At 42.1% G+C, this 18,097-nt stretch overlaps 1 pseudogene; it reads right to left on the bottom strand.

The window, feature by feature from the left end:
- Positions 1 to 7,506: 7,506 nt before the first annotated feature.
- Positions 7,507 to 8,220, bottom strand: LOC114100198 (ferritin light chain pseudogene; annotated as a pseudogene).
- Positions 8,221 to 18,097: the final 9,877 nt, after the last annotated feature.

Raw genomic sequence — 18,097 nt, 5'->3', positions numbered from 1 at the left:
CCCTCCTGTGCCATAGAGATTGCTCCCTACCCTGTGGCGGGGATAAGGTTGATGTCATGCTCCCTTTTTTTAAAAAGGTACATACATCATTTCCATCCACCACATCCCACTGGCCACAGTTCAGTCACATGACCACTAGAAGAGAATTGAAATTTGGGCACAATTAGGGTCTCTGGTCTAGCAATATGGTTTTATCAGTTACGTAGATTATGACTATTTGGATGGGATTATCTGACCCACTAACATTTCAACATTTCACCACCTCTCTTCCTCTCCCTCCCCAGCACTTCCTTTTTTTTTTTGGTACTGAACCCAGGGGCACTTAACCACTGAGCCATATCCCCAACCCTTTTTATTTTGTTTCTTTATGTTGAGAAAGGATCTAAATTGCTTAGGACCTTGGTAATTAGCTGAGTCTGACCTCAAGTTGCAATCCCTCCGAGTTGCTGGGATTAAGTACTACCCTTCCACACTTGCCCCTAGCACTTCTTAACTCTCTTTTGTTTGTTTTTACTTTTTTTTTTCTAACTCTCTGTTTCAAAGCCCCAGAGAGCAGAGAGCAGTTCATTTATTTATAGGCTTAAAGTTGTGAAGAACATTAAAGGCATTAAATACTAAAAGATAGTATTCGAGGTTGAGGAAAGGCTATGCACCCACAGACAGCCAGGACTGGACCCCCACACTATGGCTTTCCAGCTGTGAACTTGTGCAAATTACACTTCCTGACTCTGTTTCCTGGTAAAGGGAGGGATAGCAATGGGACTTCCTTCCTAAGTTCGTGGGAAGAGTAAATAAATGGATGCATGTGATGCTTGACACATAGAAAATACCCAACACATGTAATCACTGTTATCTTTCATCACAGCAAGACCAGTTGAGTGTGTGGCCTAATGGGGTAAGTTGTCAAAGATGAATAAAAATCATAGTCAACAGCTGTCCAAGATCAAGAGGAAGGGTTCAACTACAGAAAGTAGTTATGAAGGCCATCTGTATTTTGTGTGTCTAATTTTTTTCCCTTCCTTCCTTCTCAATAATCTTCAGGTGCCTTTTCTTTTAATTGCAGTACTGGGGATTGAGCCTAGGGACTCATGCATGTTGGGCAAGCACCCTATCACTAAGCTATATTCCTAACCCTTTTTATCCTTTAAAATTTAAGAAAAGATTCAAAAGTTTATTCTATCCTGGCTTTCCCCTGAAACATCTTCACAATTAAGTTGTTTTCTCTCCCTTCCTTGACTGTGTCTTGTTAATTCTGTTTCCATTCAGCATCTCCAACAGGTCCACTCTCTCCAAATCCACCGCCACCACACAAGTTCCAGTCACTGTCCTCTTGTTTCAGTTATTATGGCTGTGTAGCAAATTACCCCAAAATCCAACAATATAAAACAACTATCATGATTATAGGTTCCACAAGTCGGGCATTTAGACAAGATACGCAGGGTTGGCTGGTCTCTGCTCCCCATGACTGGGGAAAAATCTGACAGCTGAAATTGGCAGCTGCTGTTTGGCAACTGCAGTTTGCATGGGCTGCTCCCTGAGGTGCCTCCACGTGGGCGTGTGAGCTGATGAGAAAGAGCTCTGGCCTTAGAGCCTTTCATAACATAGCTTTGAAAGTTATGCAGCATCACCTCCCCACATTCCATTTGTCAAGAGAGTCAAGAGTCTCACCCAGGTTTAAGGGGAAAGAAATGGATCCACTCTGTGTGTGTGGGTGGGTGCTGGGAATCAAAGCCAGGGCTTCATGCATGCTAGGCAAGCACCCTACCTCTGAGCTACATCCTCAGCCCTGGATCTACCGCTGGATGGGGAGCAGCAGCATTCTGGAAAAACTCATGGGTTGAGAGATCCTGTGCGACACCTTCCTCTTGCCTGAATTGCCGTCATGTCTTCCTTACTGCTCTTGCTACTTCCACTTTTGTTCATACCTTCATGCAGTTCTCACAGCAGCCTGGAAAAGATTCCACCAGTAGGTGGTGTCTGTCCTTGGCGTGGGGTAAAGTCCAGCCTTACCCTGCACAAAGCACCTTGGGAAGACCCAGCCCTGCTGCCTCTCCCTCTGTGGAACCTTTGCTCTAGCCACACTGGCAGGGTACTGGCCTCCTTTCAGTTCCTCAAACAAAACAGAACAAATATTCTCCCACCTCAGTGTCTTCCTGGAAATATCTTTCCTTGACACAGGGTTTACTCCTGTCATCTTCCATTCGCAGCCAATAAACATGAATCCCGAGAGGAGCTGTCCTCTGATCCCCACCTTCTAAAAGCCCTTCCTGAAATCCTGTCATATATGACAATGTGGAAGAACCTGTATGACATTATGCTAATTGGAATAAGCTAGGCAGAGGGAAGCAAGTACTCAAATGTCTCGTGACTTCATGGATATGTGGAGTCTTAACAAGTCAAATCCATATTATCAAAGGATAGACTGGTGGCCGACAGAGGTTGGGGGATGGGGAGATGTCATTTATGAGTGTAAAGTTTCAGTTCCACAAGATGAATAAGTCCTGGCGATCTCTCTTAGTGCCTATAGTTCCCAGCATACTGTTTTACACTTAGTTTGTTTGGTGATAGATCTTATGTTAAGTATCTTAGTACACTAAGGTTTCTTTAACAAAATACTATAAACTAGGCAACTCTTTATTAACAGCAGACATTTTTTTCTCACAGTTTGGGAGGCTGAGAAGAAGTTCACTGGCAGGTTCAGTGCTTGGAGAGGCCCACTCCCTGCTCATAAATGGCGGCCTTCTCGATGTCCTCACATGGTGGAAGGAGTATCTTTTATATAGTCAGTAATCCCATTCGTGGGGGCTCCACCTTCATGACCTAATCGCCTCCCCAGTGACCCAACTCTTAATGCCATCACCTTGGGGGTTGGAATTTCAACATATGAATTTGGAAGAGATTCAGAACACAGCAGTGTATTTATTTCAAAGAATAATAAAGGGGGCTGGAGTTGTGGCTCAGGGGTAGAGCACTTGCCTGGCATGTGTGAGGCCCTGGGTTCAAATCTCAGCACTGCATACAAATAAATAAAATTAAAGTCCATTGACAACTAAAAATACAATTTTTAAAAAAATAGTAATAAAGAGGGCATGAAAAAATGTTTGGAGATGATAGACATGTTTGTGGCATGCATTAAGGTGATGGCTTCACGGGTGGTTACTGATCCCCAAATATCAAGTGGCACACATTGAATACATAAGAGATTTTTGAATTCCAATCATAATTAAAGTTGTTTTAAAGATATGTAAATTAAATAAAGGTAGTCTCTTCCTGCTTGCTTTCAACTTCTTGCTTTTCTCTAATTTGAATTTCAGATAAATAATGAATTTTTTTAGCATAAGAATCTCCCAAATATTTAACAGAATATTTAACAAAATGTACTTATTTGTTGTTTGTCAGACATTCAAATTGAAGTAAGAATCTTATTTTCTTTTCTTTGCTAAGTTTGACAACTTCCTATATGAGATGCTGGCAGCTTTGACTCTTTTTTAAAGGCCAAAAATGGGCCTGGGAATATAGCACAATGGCAGAGCTCTTGAGGAGCATGAATGAAGCCCTGGGTTCAATTCCTAGCACCACTACTAAAAAAAAAAAAAAAAAAAAAATGACCTTAGGGAGGGGACATGGGGGTAGGAAAGACAGTGGAATGAGATGGACATCCTTACTCTAAGTGCTTGTATAAAGACACGAATGGTGTGACTCTATGTTGTGTACAACCAGAGATATGAAAAATTGTGCTATATATATATATATATATAATAGGAATTGAAATGCATTCTGCTATCATATATAACAATTAGAATAAACTTTTTTTTTAAAGAGAGAGTGAGAGAGATTTTTTTAATATTTATTTTTTAGTTTTGGGCGGACACAACATCTTTGTTTGTATGTGGTGCTGAGGATCGAACCCGGGCCGCGCACATGCCAGGAGAGCACACCACCGCTTGAGCCACATCCCCAGCCCTAGAATAAACTTTTTAAAAAGAAAAAATTTAATTTGATATCTTAAATGAATATAGAAAAAATGAACTGAAGTTGGAGTCCATCCTCTCAATTATTGCTGAAATCCTCAACCTCCAAATTTGAGGAGCTTAACAGAATTATGACTTGTTTCTCATTTATGAAATATCTGATGTGGAAATGCTCCTGATTGATGGTCCTTTTGGAAGTTTTCCGCAAGAAATGGACTCAAGGAGCCAGGTTCCTTCTACTGTGCAATGTCATCACCTCTGAGTCCTTGGTTTCTAGTCAACAGGAGCTGGGAAAAGACAGTGCAAAAAGTCATGTGGTCCTTCTGGGAGCAGGGTTGTAAAGGGCATAAGGCAATGCTGACCACATTCCACTAGCAGGACTGGACATGTAGCTCTACGCAGACATAGGAAGGGCCTGGAAATGTCATCGACCTGTGGGCTCTAGAATTCTCTGCCATTAAGGGAAGGTTGTAGAATGAAAGGACCCAGGATTTGGCACCAGAGATCTCTGTGTATAAAACACAACCCAGCCTTTCACTATGAGATTTTGGACCAACTGGATTTATTCCTTGAATCTCAGTTCTCTCATTTGTAAAAAGATAAAAACACCTACTTTGTTGTACTCCTGTAAGAGTATAATGCCTGGCATATAGAAGAGTTTTTACTGGAGCATTGTAATTTTATTTGTAATCTGTCATTGAAAATATTTCCATGGCTTGCTTAGTTGTATTTGTTTACCCAATAGCAATGCAGAACAGTACTATCAGTATAATTTAAGGTTATAAATCTAAGAAACCATCTAATCCAGTTGAGCTTCAACCAAATTCAATAACCTGGTTGAAATCACATAACTAAGGGTCTCAACACATAGCTGGCTCCCTGCCATCTTTGCCAAATTGGTCCATGCTATCATGTGGACATTTCCATGTTAAAAGATCAGGCTATATTTCCTACATATTTGGAACAAGTGAGAAAGTTCCTTTCTTTCACATTTAAATATCAATGACAATTATGCCAAAGTTGGAATTTCAGTTTCCCATTCCAGTTGCCTGAATATAATTCAATGAAAGAAAACCTGAAAAATGTACTATGCCCTTTTCTCATTGGCTCTAATACTATGCTTTACTTTTCAGTGGGGCCAAATTTTCCCTCCATGGTCCTAGTAACATGGTACTAGAAATTAAACACTTTTACTGTGTAGAGATCAATCTGGACCAAAAAAATGAGTTGCTAATAACAACAAGATTGGATTCAAATGGCTTCTGCTGCATTTCCCCCTGCTTTGTATTTTGGCTTTCGACTTGGTTTCATTTTGCCATGTCAACAGAACTTCATGAGGAGGCTGAACTGCTAGTGACCCAAGAGCAGCCCCCCAGTTCATGTAACTATAGATCTACCATGGCCAACATCTGCATTGCTGAGGTTAGTTTATCTTTACCATATTTTTCCAAGAGACCAGAGGGGTCTGTGAGAAAAAAGCTATGACATTAATTTATCAGAATTCCCCAGCTTTGTGACCTATTGCAACAGCCTTAGTCAGTTTATTCTTTTGATCTTTCCCATCTGCCAGCATCCAAAAATGAGACAGGCTTAAATAAAAAATGTCTCCAGTTCCCAGAGATAAACAGTAATTTCCCCCTTTTATCTGAACCCAAAGATGAGTTGGAAAACTTCATAGGCAAATAATTTTGCTGGCTATGAGAGATGTCCTTCAGGATGATTAACCTACTGGGACAGTCAGCTTTTCATTTCTGTGACCAAAATACCTGACAAGAATAACTTAGAGGAAGGAAAACTTACTTTGAGCCCATGGTTTCTGAGGTTCAGGTGATGGTGGGCGAATTCCAGTGCTCTGGGCCCAGACTGAAGCAGAGCCTCGTGACAGAGGGTGTGGTGGAGGGGTGCTGCTCCATCCAAGGTAGCAGGAAGCGGAGAGAGTAAGGGGGAGGAGCAACGGTGTCACCTCCAGCAACCTATAGTAACCTACCAGCTCCATCCACACCCCTCCTGCCTACAGTGGCCTCTCACTCAGTCCTCCCAAACTCAGATGGACTGATTAGGTCATCTAATCACTTTACCTCTGAATAACCTGCATTAACACAGGAGCTTTTGGGAGGACATCTCATATCCAAGCCATAACTCCCACAAACATCTGCAACCAGATCTGCTTTATATTTTCATCAAGTAAAAAAAAAAAAAAAAAAAAGACCATTCTCTAGCTTAGTTATTTCCTCAGGCAAAATCACAAGCTACCTGTATTGCCACAGGGCAAATTACAATACAGATTATCCTCCTGGTCAAATCACAAGCATATGTTTTCAAGGCTGTGTTATAAATAAAATACCTTGTTCCACAGTAAATCTCAAAAAATACCTGTGACAAAATTAAGATGAAGTTTATGGTTTAGAGTATGCATTTAAAGCAAATACTTGAAAAAAATCATATCTGTATTCTGTTTGCTCTATCTTCAAAGAGGGAAGAGTAAATATCCTGAGGTATGTGGCTTCCTTTGGGTTAAGATACGTATAATATGAAGAGTGTTAGAATCCAACGAGTCCAACTCCCAGGCTTCAAAATTGAGAGTTTTGTAGAACAATCAAAGACTTACATGATTTTTTTATTTATTAATTTTTTCCTGGTACAGAGGAATTGAACCCAGGGACACCCTACCACTGAGTTACATCCCCAGCTCTTTTTATTTTTTATTTTGAGCAAGGTCTCACTAAATTGCTTAGGGCCTAAGTTTCTGAGGCTGGCTTTCAATTTGTGATCCTCCTGCCTCAACCTCTGCTGTAGCTGGGATTACATGTGCCACCATGCCCAGCTTTGACTATTTTTTAATACCTTTATTTTATTTATTTTTATGTGGTGCTGAGGATCAAACAGAGGGCCTCCCATTTGCTAGGAGAGCACTCTACCGCTGAGCCACCACCCCAGTTTCCAGTTTTGACTATTTTTTTGAGGAAAAATATGATCATACTTCAATACTTTATGTGGGGAATTTATTTTTCTCATAATTATAACTAAAGAGATGGGAGGATCTGTTGGTTGTCTCATGAATTTGAAGAATGAAATCCACAGACAGAAATGGTGAAACCAAAGTAGCAGGATTTATTAAAGTAATAGAAAGCAGAGCTCATGCGGGGATAGCCGTCCCAAGGAGGATTGCCAAGGGGTGTCTGTTGTAGGGTTAAAAGGGAGTTGGGTGGCCTTGAAAACCATAAGCTAGAGATTTTTCAAAATTGGGTAATTGAGTCCAGTCCTACTAGGGTTCCGGGGTCCTAGCAGCGTGCAGATCATGCATCTTTGCCTCAGGGACTGGCTCAGGGTTCCTGTGCACACCTCCAGGCTGGGATGGAGTCACTGTTCACGAGCTGTCCACTCCATTTTGTAAACTCCTGAGGGGGGCCCTGACCCCATCTGCCTAGCACATTGCTATCTCCTGCTCTCACTTGGACATCTTTCCACTTCTGTCCTTTATAGACATGCTTTATACTTTATAACTTCTCCATAGGGTCCTATTGAGTGGGTATAATTTTTTTTTTTTTGCTGGAAAAAGCTTTAATTTTTATTTGGTCCAAGGCTTGGGAGGGGCTCCATGGTGGTTAAAAAGCTGCTTAGGGGTTAGAGGGAGAGGCTCAGGCCAAAGCCCTGATGCCAGGAGATGCAAAGGAGCCCCATCAAAGGCCACTGTACTCCAGGGCCTCTAGTCATGCTTGAGGGTGAGTCTTTCGAAGAGATACTCACCCAGGCCAGCCTGGGGGCCCGCCAGACGGTGGAGGTTAGTCAAGTGGTCCCCCATCTTCTTGATGAGCTTCACCTCCTCATCAAGGAAGTGGTTCTCCAGAAAGTCACAGAGATGTGGGTCTGTGCGGGTAGAACCCAAGGCATGAAGATCCAAAATGGCTTGGTTCAGGTTCTTCTCCAGAGCCAAGGCAGCTTCCATGGCGTCCAGGGTGTTGCCCCACTCATCTTGAGAAGGTTTCTGCACGTCCTGGAAGAGGGCGCGGCCGCCGCATTGGTTTTGCATCTTGAGGAGACGCTGGGAGGCCTCACGCTTCTCCTTAGCCAACTCGCGGAAGAAGTGGCCCACGCCCTCCAGAGCCACATCCTCATGGTGGAAATAGTAGCCCAGAGAGAGGTAGGTGTAGGAGGCGCGCAAATGCAAATCAACCAGGCGGTTGACGGCAGCCTCCACCTCGGTGGAATAATTCTGACGAATCTAGGAGGTCATGGTTGGTCGTCAAGAAGGAGCTAACCACAAAAAACGGAGTTGGCTGGTCCTGGAAGCAGGTCCTGGGCGAGCAGATGGTCCCGGAGATTGCAAATGGAGATCAGATTGGAAGGCGTTTGGAAGCTGGAAGAAAAGTGAGTCCCCGGCTCTGTTCCGTCCAAACACTGTTGAAGCAAGAAGCAGATCCGTGGGACCTCCAGGCTCGTTGGTTGAGCGGGTATAATTTTTTTAACCCGAATTTTATTGAACTATATTATAATAATGCCTAAAGGCAAATTTAAAGGATTCACTTTAGTCATACTCTCACTACATAAGTACATTGTTTTTAGTTTTCTTCCTGTATTTGATTATTACTATTTATCTAACCAAAACCTTACTGAATCCTTCCTTCTAAGGGCTGTCCTGCTGTATCTTAGAAAATTAACCTAGCTCTCTCTGCCCCCTCTACTGACATTCAGTAGAGGGGGCAGAGAGAGAAGAGGGGAGGGGAGGGGAGGGGAGGGGGGATAGTAGAGGATAGGAAAAGGCAGCAGAACACAACAGACACGAGTATGGCAATATGTAAATCAATGGATGTGTAACTGATGTGATTCTGCAATCTGTATATGGGGTAAAAATGGGAGCTCATAACCCACTTGAATCAAATTGTGAAATATGATATATCAAGAACTATGTAATGTTTTGAACAGCCAACAATAAAAAATTAAAAAAAAGAAAATTAACCTAGCTAGTTTTGTGAGGGGGTGGCAAGACATACAAGCAAAACCATCATGCCAAAATTTCATTTTTGAAGACTTTTCAGTTGCTTTGTCATTTAAAGTTAAATTTAAGTAAATGTATTTGTGCAACTTTTAACAATCTTCTGAAAATATTTTCATCTGATGTTCTTCTCTCGGGGAGACTTATTTTCCCTCTCCTTGGTCTGAGGTGAGTCCTAACTGTCCACTTGTCACCACACTGGGGTGGGCAGGGCAGGTGCTAGATGTGGAGGCCCCTGGTTTGTGATTCACCGGTCATCCCACCCCACCATTCTTTCAACTCTTTTTGGGCTGGGCAAGAGGTGGACTGTTAGGGGCCCCTCTACCCTACAAGACCTGACAGGTACAGGGGCTACAAACATGTCACTCCTAAAGATAAAGACAGAAACAGAGACCTGGGTTATTATGAGAATAGTTTTTATATTTTTAGAAAAATCAGGAAATTATATTAAGTGCTCTTTATTTTCTTCTTCTCCTTCTCTTTTTTTTTGTCCTGTGAATTGAACCACTGAGCCATATCCCCAGCCCTTTAAAAAATTTGTTTGAAACAGGGTCTTGCTAAGTTACTGAGGGCTTCACTAAATTGCTGAGGCTGGCCTGGAACTTGAAATCCTCCTGTCTCAGCCTCCAGAGTTGCTGGGATTACAGGCATGTACCACTGCACCTGGCTTGAAACTTCCTTTAAAAAAAAAAAAAAAAAAAAAGCTTGATTAAGATTAAGATGTAATTTGTAGGGCTGGGGCTGTAGCTCAGTGGCAGAACGCTTGCCTAGCATGTGTGAGGCACTGGGTTCGATCCTCAGCACCACATAAAAATAAATAGATAAAATAAGGTATTGTGTCCACTTGTAATTAAAAAGATGTAATTTGAATGCCATACAATTCACCCACTTTAAATATACAATTGATTTTTAGTATATTCTCAGATATGTACAACCTTCACCACAGTCAATTGTAGAATTCTTTATCACCTCAAAGAGAAACTCCTTGCCCATTAGTACCACACCCTCTACTACCCACCTTTCTCATCTCCAGCCACTCATTTGTTTTCTGTGTCTATAGATTTGCATGTTCTGGACATTTCAGATAAAGGAACTCACACAGCATGGTCTTTTGATTTAGCACAATATTTTCAAGGTTCATCCAGGTGACAGCAGGTCAGTACCTCATTCTTTTTCATGGCCAAACAATATTTCATTGTATAGATATACCTCATTTTGTTTATCTGTTCATCAACCGAAGATTTTGAGTTGTTTTCCTCGTTTGGCTGTTTTGATTAATGTTGCTATTACAAGGATTCTTTTACAAGTGTTTATGTGGACACATGTTTTCATTTCTCTTGGATATATACCTAGGAGTGGAATTCACATACACACACAAACACAAAACCCATGAAAAAACATATCCAAATTTCTCCCATAGCTCTATGAATATACCGCGGCTACCATAGAAATCTCTTATTTCAGCTGGGTATGGTGGAGCAGGCCTGTAATCCCAGCAACTCTGGAAGCTAAAGCAGGAGGATCACAAGTTCAAGGCCAACCTCAGCAAATTAAGCTAGGCCCTAAGCAATTTAGTGAGACTCTATTGCAATTAAAAATAAAAAGGGTTTGGGGTGCACTTCAGTAGTAAATCACCCCTGGGTTCAATCCCCAGTACCAAACCAAAAAAGAAAGAAAGGGGTAGCAAGGTGGTGTGAGGGCTGGGAACAGATTGGCCTTATTTCACAAGCTCGGTTGGTTTCCACCATCACAGACCGAAACCTCCAGGGACTGAAGCCCTGTCAAACCAATTGTGATGAGTGAGACCTTCCAGGGATTGTTGGCATTAGCTTGGGAACTGCACATCCCATTACCTTTGTCTGAGTCTCTCCATCCATCATCCAGAGTTTTCAGGAGAGCTTTGGACACTTGATAAACGATATAGGCCCCTTTCCCCAATTTCTGTGGCAGTTAGCCCTGGACCTGAGTAGACAGTGTTGCCTGCACAACCCTCAGACATGAAAGTGCTCTGAAAAATGGGAAAAAAAATCGTATTCCTGCTTTACAGCGACAGCAAAGAAAAATCTACTTTCTAAGTGTTTTATCCACACAACAATGGTCCTTTTGTTCCTGTCCAGTAAATTTGTGGCCTCCAGGGATGCTGCCCAGGCCTATAGTGATCAGACTGGGAACATGCAGTCCTTTGATAATGGCCCTTTATCCCAGCCTCTGAATCAAAGTAACAAACATGCTGATAATGACTCTGGCAAACACAACCAGTGCTTTGAGGTCTGACCCTGAAATGAAGACCCACCTCGATGGGAGAAGCAGGAGCCTCCTCGTATTTTCAAAGGAAACAGGAACTGTACCCAGCTGCACTTGGCTTCATAGGTCAGATAAAACCTACCACCAGGGAAAATTTGAGTGACTCAGAGAGGTTTTCCTGACCCTGCAGTTGGGGTCAGTCACCCCTCCTTCTGTCTTTTCATGGGCTTTACATAGTGTAGTACAACTTCATATGCCCTGGCTATTTACTGAGCTGAAATTCACTTAACACAAAAGTGACCTTTAAAGTGACAGTTCAGTGCATAGTGTGCATCACTACCTCTGGTTCCAAAGCACCCTCTTTACCCCGGAGTTCAGCTCTGCGCCCATAAAGCAAGGTCTCTCCATGCTCCTCCCACCTCCAGCCCCTCACAACAACCAATCTATTTTCCTTTTCTATGGTTTAGCTCATTTAGGTTTTTTTTTTTATCTCAATGCAACTACACAATCTATGTCTTCTAGTTTCCTTCACTTATAATAATGTTTTAGGAGATCAGCCCAATTCTGAAATTGTTTCCCTTTCTTGGGAATTTCCTGGGTTGCCCTCACTGGCTATCTGAGGTGGCCTTGCATTCAGGGAATCCTTTACGGTTGTTCACTCACTACTCAGTCACCCACACATGCTTGCTAAGTGCTTGTTGTGGGCCAGGCCCCGGGGCAGGTATGAGGGAACTGGAATATCAGCGTCTTCAGATGAAAGAGACCTAGAGCTCAGAGCCCAGCCCTTCCTTCCCCAGACAACCATGGATTCTCATGCTGCCTTAGCCTTCATTGGGTGGGGATTGCTCCTAGAACAAAGGTAGGTCACCTCTAGCTTCTAGATTACTTAGAGAGTAGAATCCCAGCAGACATCTGAAATTCTTTCCCTAGAATTAAATCTCTTTGATTTAAGGCACTGATCCCTATCAAAATGTCAATGCCCGCCAGGCGTGGTAGCACATGCCTATAATTCCAGCAGCTTGAGAGGCTGAGGCAGGAGGATCAGGAGTTCAAAGCCAGCCTCAGCAATGCCAAGGCACTAAGCAACTCAGTGAGATCTCTAAATAAAATACAAAATAGAGCTGGGGATGTGTCTCGTTGTTTCAGCGCCCCTGGTTCAATCCCTCGGTACCAAAAAATAAAATAAAAAATGTCAGGTCTGGGTTTGATCCTCAGCACCACATATTTATATATATATAAAATTTACATTCTGAGATGAAAGAGGATCCAGATGGACACAGATTAGTGCTTGGGGACGGAAGCCTCTTTTGGGACTTCTTTTCTCTTTCATCTGATGCCATCAGCACAAAAATGTGAAGCTAAATCACTCAGGGAAATTGGCTCAGGCTCCAGCCTTAAGACCTCCTCACCCCTTGTTAGTCCTTCCTGTTCTCCCTCTTTGCAGCTTTGCTCCCACACTTCTGTGAAACCCCGCCATGGTGTACCTGCCCTCCAAGCACCGTGTAGCACCTTTGGAACTTGATTCCAGATTTTCCTGGTGTGAGTCAGGGACCTATCTGGTTCAGGCTCCAGTGTGCAGGGTCATGGGACAATAAAGGGAAGGCTTCCAGGAGCACTAGAAGCATCCACCCTTTCAGCATAGCTTGTGACTTTCTGACCTGATGTTGTGGGTTTTGGGGTGCCTTGAGAGAAAGAGAGCAAGAGACAGAGAGTCAGACAGAGAGAGCTGGTCATCTAGATCATTTGGTAAGGTTTTCCATTTCTCTTATTGACCTCAAGGCCTGCATGCATCACTGTTTGAACTGCTGGAATGCACCAGAAAAACACATCTAGGGATTCTCGAACCTTTTCCTGAACAGTTCCACTCTCATTCCTCCAGAACAGTGAGCTAGTGTTAGTGCATCAACCAATACTTAAATGCTCAGCCTGGGCCCAGAGAGGAGCACGATGTAGGATACTGACCTCAAGGAATGGCATACTATTTGGAGAAACAAAAGTCAATGCTGCCTTGCAGGAAAGTGGCTCACTGGCCTCGCCAAAGCTATAATCCATGACAGGACATCAGACTCATTCCCTCATCCTGAGATTCCCAGGGCTGAGTGAGGGGATGTAGGCTATCTGAATACCAATGGAAGAAGTGAAAGGAAAGGGGTGTCATTAGACATCCAGTGTCCAGTGATCTTGGGTCTGTCTGCTCAGTAGGGCTCTCTTGCCTCTTATTAATTTGGCTGTGACTTCTCCTGTCTTCAAATAAATGGTTGAGATGAACAATATGGAATAAATACTGGCTTCCTCCATGATCTGGAGCTGGGCCAGACCCAAACCTGACCAATAGGAGCCCTTCCTGGCATACTGCTCTAGGGCAGAAACTAGATGAGGTCGGTTTCTTTGGTGGTAGAGCCCGGAGGCTGTTAGCAGGCCAGTGAGTGGTTAACTCAGGGTGGGTACTGTGGCCCCAGGTTCCTGAGGCTGGCTATGCTGCTCTGCCAGTGGCCATAGGAACCAGTAGGCTCCCTGCCCCAGGGGATTAGCAGGCAGGTGGTTATTGGGGACTGTCTTGGGATCAACACCTATGGAAGGCAGGGTAAGGAAGCAAGAGTGGGTGGAGGGAGAAGCCATACTTCCAAGGAGCCCAAGGCCGGCTGGGCCAGCTCCACAGGAGATTTGGAGAGCTAGAAAAGTCCTTCCGTGGAAGAGGGCTAGTGTTTGTACTTTTGTGGCCACCAGTCACTGGCTGTGGGCCTTTCTGGGCCTTGGGAAAGCTCTTCTCTTCAGCTGAGGGTCTGCTAGCATTTGAGTAGTAATTAATTTATTTATTTATGACGAGAAATCTGACTGGTGCATTCTAATATCCAGCACACTTTCCCATTTCCCAAGCTATTTTAAGTAGTCTTTTGGGTACAAAGGAGGCCTGACTTTTTTAAGGGTTAATTGTTCGTTTGGTCAAAGTAGTCATGGTGTTTTTATGCTGGCACTTATGGAAAAGCATCAGGTGACTACAGGAAAAGAAGCACTGTGAAAGGAGAAGTAATGAAACAAAACAAGATTCACGCTGTGGAAGATCAGAAACTGGCTCCGTGGCTGAGCTGAAGTATCCATATCCCTAGCTGGACAAGGGGCTCTGAGAGCAGTGAGCTTCAAACTTTTGACATGAAGGGAGGTTAGAAAGAACTGGTTTATAAGTGGTACGGGGTCACCCTTTAAATGTAAAGATCATTTGCCTAAGGAGCCAGAAAACTGTAAAAAAAAATCATTATTTTTCATAATGTCTTCCCTTTCCTTTGATCTGGAACATGATCATCCTCTTCTGATCTACCCACATCCTGATCAGTCGGGAAATAGCACCAGAAGGATGCTTTACCCCTCTGCCTGCCTCTGGCGGTTGCTTCACCCCCTCACCCCACAGTCTGTTCTCCTGGGTATCTTGTTACCATCTTGTCACTGTGGGAAGTTCCTGATCATTCCCAGGAAACCCCATATCTGCCCCATATCTGTGGCCCTAATGGTTTCCCCTGCATCACTACAACTGCTTAAGCTCAATTCAGCTCTCGCTGCAAACTTCTCCATTTGCCAACTTGGTGAGGTATCTTTCTTCATGGCTTTTTTTCTAGTGGTCAAGATCTAAGTGTGATTTTTTTAAAAAATATTTTTTAGATGTCAATAGACCTTTATTTATTTATTTATATTTGGTGCTGAGAATCAAACGCAGTGCCTCACACACTAGGCAAGCACTCCATCACTGAGCCACCACACCAGCCCTCTAAGTTCTATAACTACGAAGGTTCTATAACTACGCTGTACCTCTGTGCTGGCTCTTGTGTTTTGGCTTTCTCTGGTCTAAGTCAGTTATATTTTACCATCTGCTTTTTATCTTTTTTTTTTTTAACAAACAGAATGTCTTTATTTTATTTGTTTATTTTTATGTGATGCTAAGGATTGAACCCAGTGCCTCACACATGCTAGGCAAGCACTCTGACACTGAACTACAGCCCCTACATTGCTTTTTATCTTTCAATATTCCACTAACTTCTTTCAACTGCTGAATCTTCTTTTCGATTTCCTTTAAACTTATGGATTAATATATTTGCAAAAGTGTTTTATAGTGCCATTTCTTATAAGAATCAAGAAAAGGCAGGCGGGTGCAAGTGGCACAGGCCTATAATCCCAGTGACTTGGGAGGCTGAGGCAGGAGGATTGATAGTTTAGGCCAGCCTCAGCAATTTATCGAGGCTCTAAGCAACTTAGTAAGACCCTGTTACAGAACAACAACAACAACAAAAAGGGCTGGGGATGTAGCTCAGTGGTAAGGTGCCCCTGGGTTCAATCCCCAGTACCTGAAAAAGAAAAAAGAAAAAGGCATGTGTTCGATCTGTGAGATATCTTGTTAAGTTGGGTTTTGTCATTGTTTTCACCTTTATGATTCAACCTTATTCTGTATTTAAACATAAGTATATACTGAACAATGTATAACAAGTATGTGTTTCTACAATAACCGTAGTGTGATATAAATCTCATTTTGATTCTCATTTGTCTCACCATTTTTCAGCTTTCTCCACATTGCTACATTGTAGTTTATTTAACCCTTCTGATAGCTGCAAGAAGTGTCATTGTGCATCACATTTTATTTCTCCTTTTTTTTTTAGGAAGGACAAGTAAGTAGCTCTTTGCTACCATATATTACCATCTGAACATTTTAGTACATTTTACATACCAGGAAATTTTCTTTTGGATATACCTAGGAATAGAATGTGGGGACATAAGATTTACATAAACTTAGTTAATGAAATACTACCGTTTTCTTTCCAAAACAGCTATGAAAACTTTTCAGAGCCTTTAACATGTCAATTGGCATTGCAACTATCCCCAAGAAGGGTGTAATATGCAGCATTTCTCAAATTTGTATAATTTTGAAATACTTTCTTTGAACAGCATCTTGAGGCTTTATTGTCTCACAGAATATGCTGGAGATCCTGGTGTGGATTAGGCAGGAAGGGAAGAGCAGCACACTGTTTTGGGAGATAGGGAGAGATCAGTTTCTGTAAACTTAGCTTATTTTCAACTTAACAAGGTCATCTACATAGCCTTCACTGCAGAGTGAATCCTTATTTTCTGGCTAGTACAATTTATTTTTCTGTTATCTGGGAAAAGACAAAAAATCATTTCTAAGACTTTGTTATTTATTTCTAGTAGGAGTCAAGAATGAGCCTGGGGCAAGGAAGATTCAGTGTTCAAAATTGTGACTATTCCAGTAAATCAGGACCATTTGTTCATGAATTGCTGATAAAAACACCAGGACAAACATTCAGTTCTGATAAGCAGTTACCACAGTGGTATAAAGAAGTGGATCGATTTAAAAACTTTTAAATAAAAAGTAATTAGATAATGAAAGAAGAAATGACCCTAAAAATATAAAAGTGTTAATTCAAAGTAGAACATATGGTAGATATTCTACTCCAATCCTTAAATCAATCTGGAACTGAAATGTAACCTCTGTAAAGGACTCAATCTTCCTAGCCACCAAGGTCTAGCCAACACCTGGTTAAGAGCAGATATAACAAGTACTTCTGAAATAAATAAATAAATAATATATTTTTAGGGCTGGGTGTAGCTTAGTGGGTGAGAACTTGCCTACCAACCATAAACAAGGCTCTGAGTTCAATCCCTAGTACCCCTCTTAATAAATTTTTATACCTTTAAAGCCCTTTATTTTATTTATTTATTTATTTATTTTTTTTTTTTGAGAGAGAGAGAGAGAGAATTTTAATATTTATTTTTTAGTTCTCGGCGGACACAACATCTTTGTTTGTATGTGGTGCTGAGGATCGAACCCGGGCCGCACGCATGCCAGGCGAGCGCGCTACCACTTGAGCCACATCCCCAGCCCAAAGTCCTTTATTTTAAAGTAAAAAGTTTGGGTTAAAGTCATTTTAAAGGTATATATAGAGAATCTCTAAATATATCTCTGTAAACATTTCCCCTAAACCACCCAAGTGTCCAGGTGTGTAGAGTTAGGGTAAAAAACTTCATGTTTAGGATCAAAGAATTGCAGTTGTCATGTCATGGAAGGTTTGTCTACCCCTCTTTTCTGGGAAGTGCCCAAACTTCCACAGGAGGGAATTCCTGGTAATCCTATTTTTGCCACATGTTCTGTGCCCTGGCTCTGTTAACTGGATCAACTGGATACAGGGCCCAAGACGGGTTAGCCAACTGGACTCTCCCTTCTGGATTTTTGATATTGAGTTGTAAAAGCCAAGATAATCTAGTTCAGTGGTTTTCAATCAAGCAGGGACACTGGCAATACCTGGAGACATTTTGATTTCCACAGTTTTGTGGGGTGGGTGGGATGTCACCCCTGACATCCAGTGGGTGGAGTTCAGGGATGTCGCTGAACCTCCAACACTGCGCAGGACAGCCCCACAGCAAAGAGCCATCTGCCCTAATTTTTGTGAGGTTGAGAAACTCTACTGTAGGTCTGAGAAATGAACAGAGATAATGTAAACTCAGCTGATGGAAACCACCAGCCTTCATCTACTCTCCATGTGTAATGGAAGAAAAGTCAACCACAGAGAAGGAAAATAATTAAGAAGTTGCACAGAGAGAAGCTGAACTTAGAGACACAGTTTTCTAATTCCTTCCAGAACTCAACTACGTTTTTGTTCCTTTATCTTTCTAGTAAACTTTCTTTTATATGTAAAACGTGATTTTCATTACTTGCAGCAAAAATAATTTTAGTTAATATAAGAAATTTCCAAGTGAATGATTTTAAGTGATCTAAGAAACATTAGGCTATATTGGGATTATTCTTGTCTTTGGGATAATACAAAAAATAAAATGATAGTGAATTGCATTACATTTCCATGATATGAATGCTATTTCCCCCTATATCTTC

This window comes from Marmota flaviventris, chromosome 12 (genome assembly GCF_047511675.1).
Source record: "Marmota flaviventris isolate mMarFla1 chromosome 12, mMarFla1.hap1, whole genome shotgun sequence".
NCBI lineage: Eukaryota > Metazoa > Chordata > Mammalia > Rodentia > Sciuridae > Marmota > Marmota flaviventris.
This window is presented reverse-complemented; position numbering and strand designations above follow the sequence as displayed.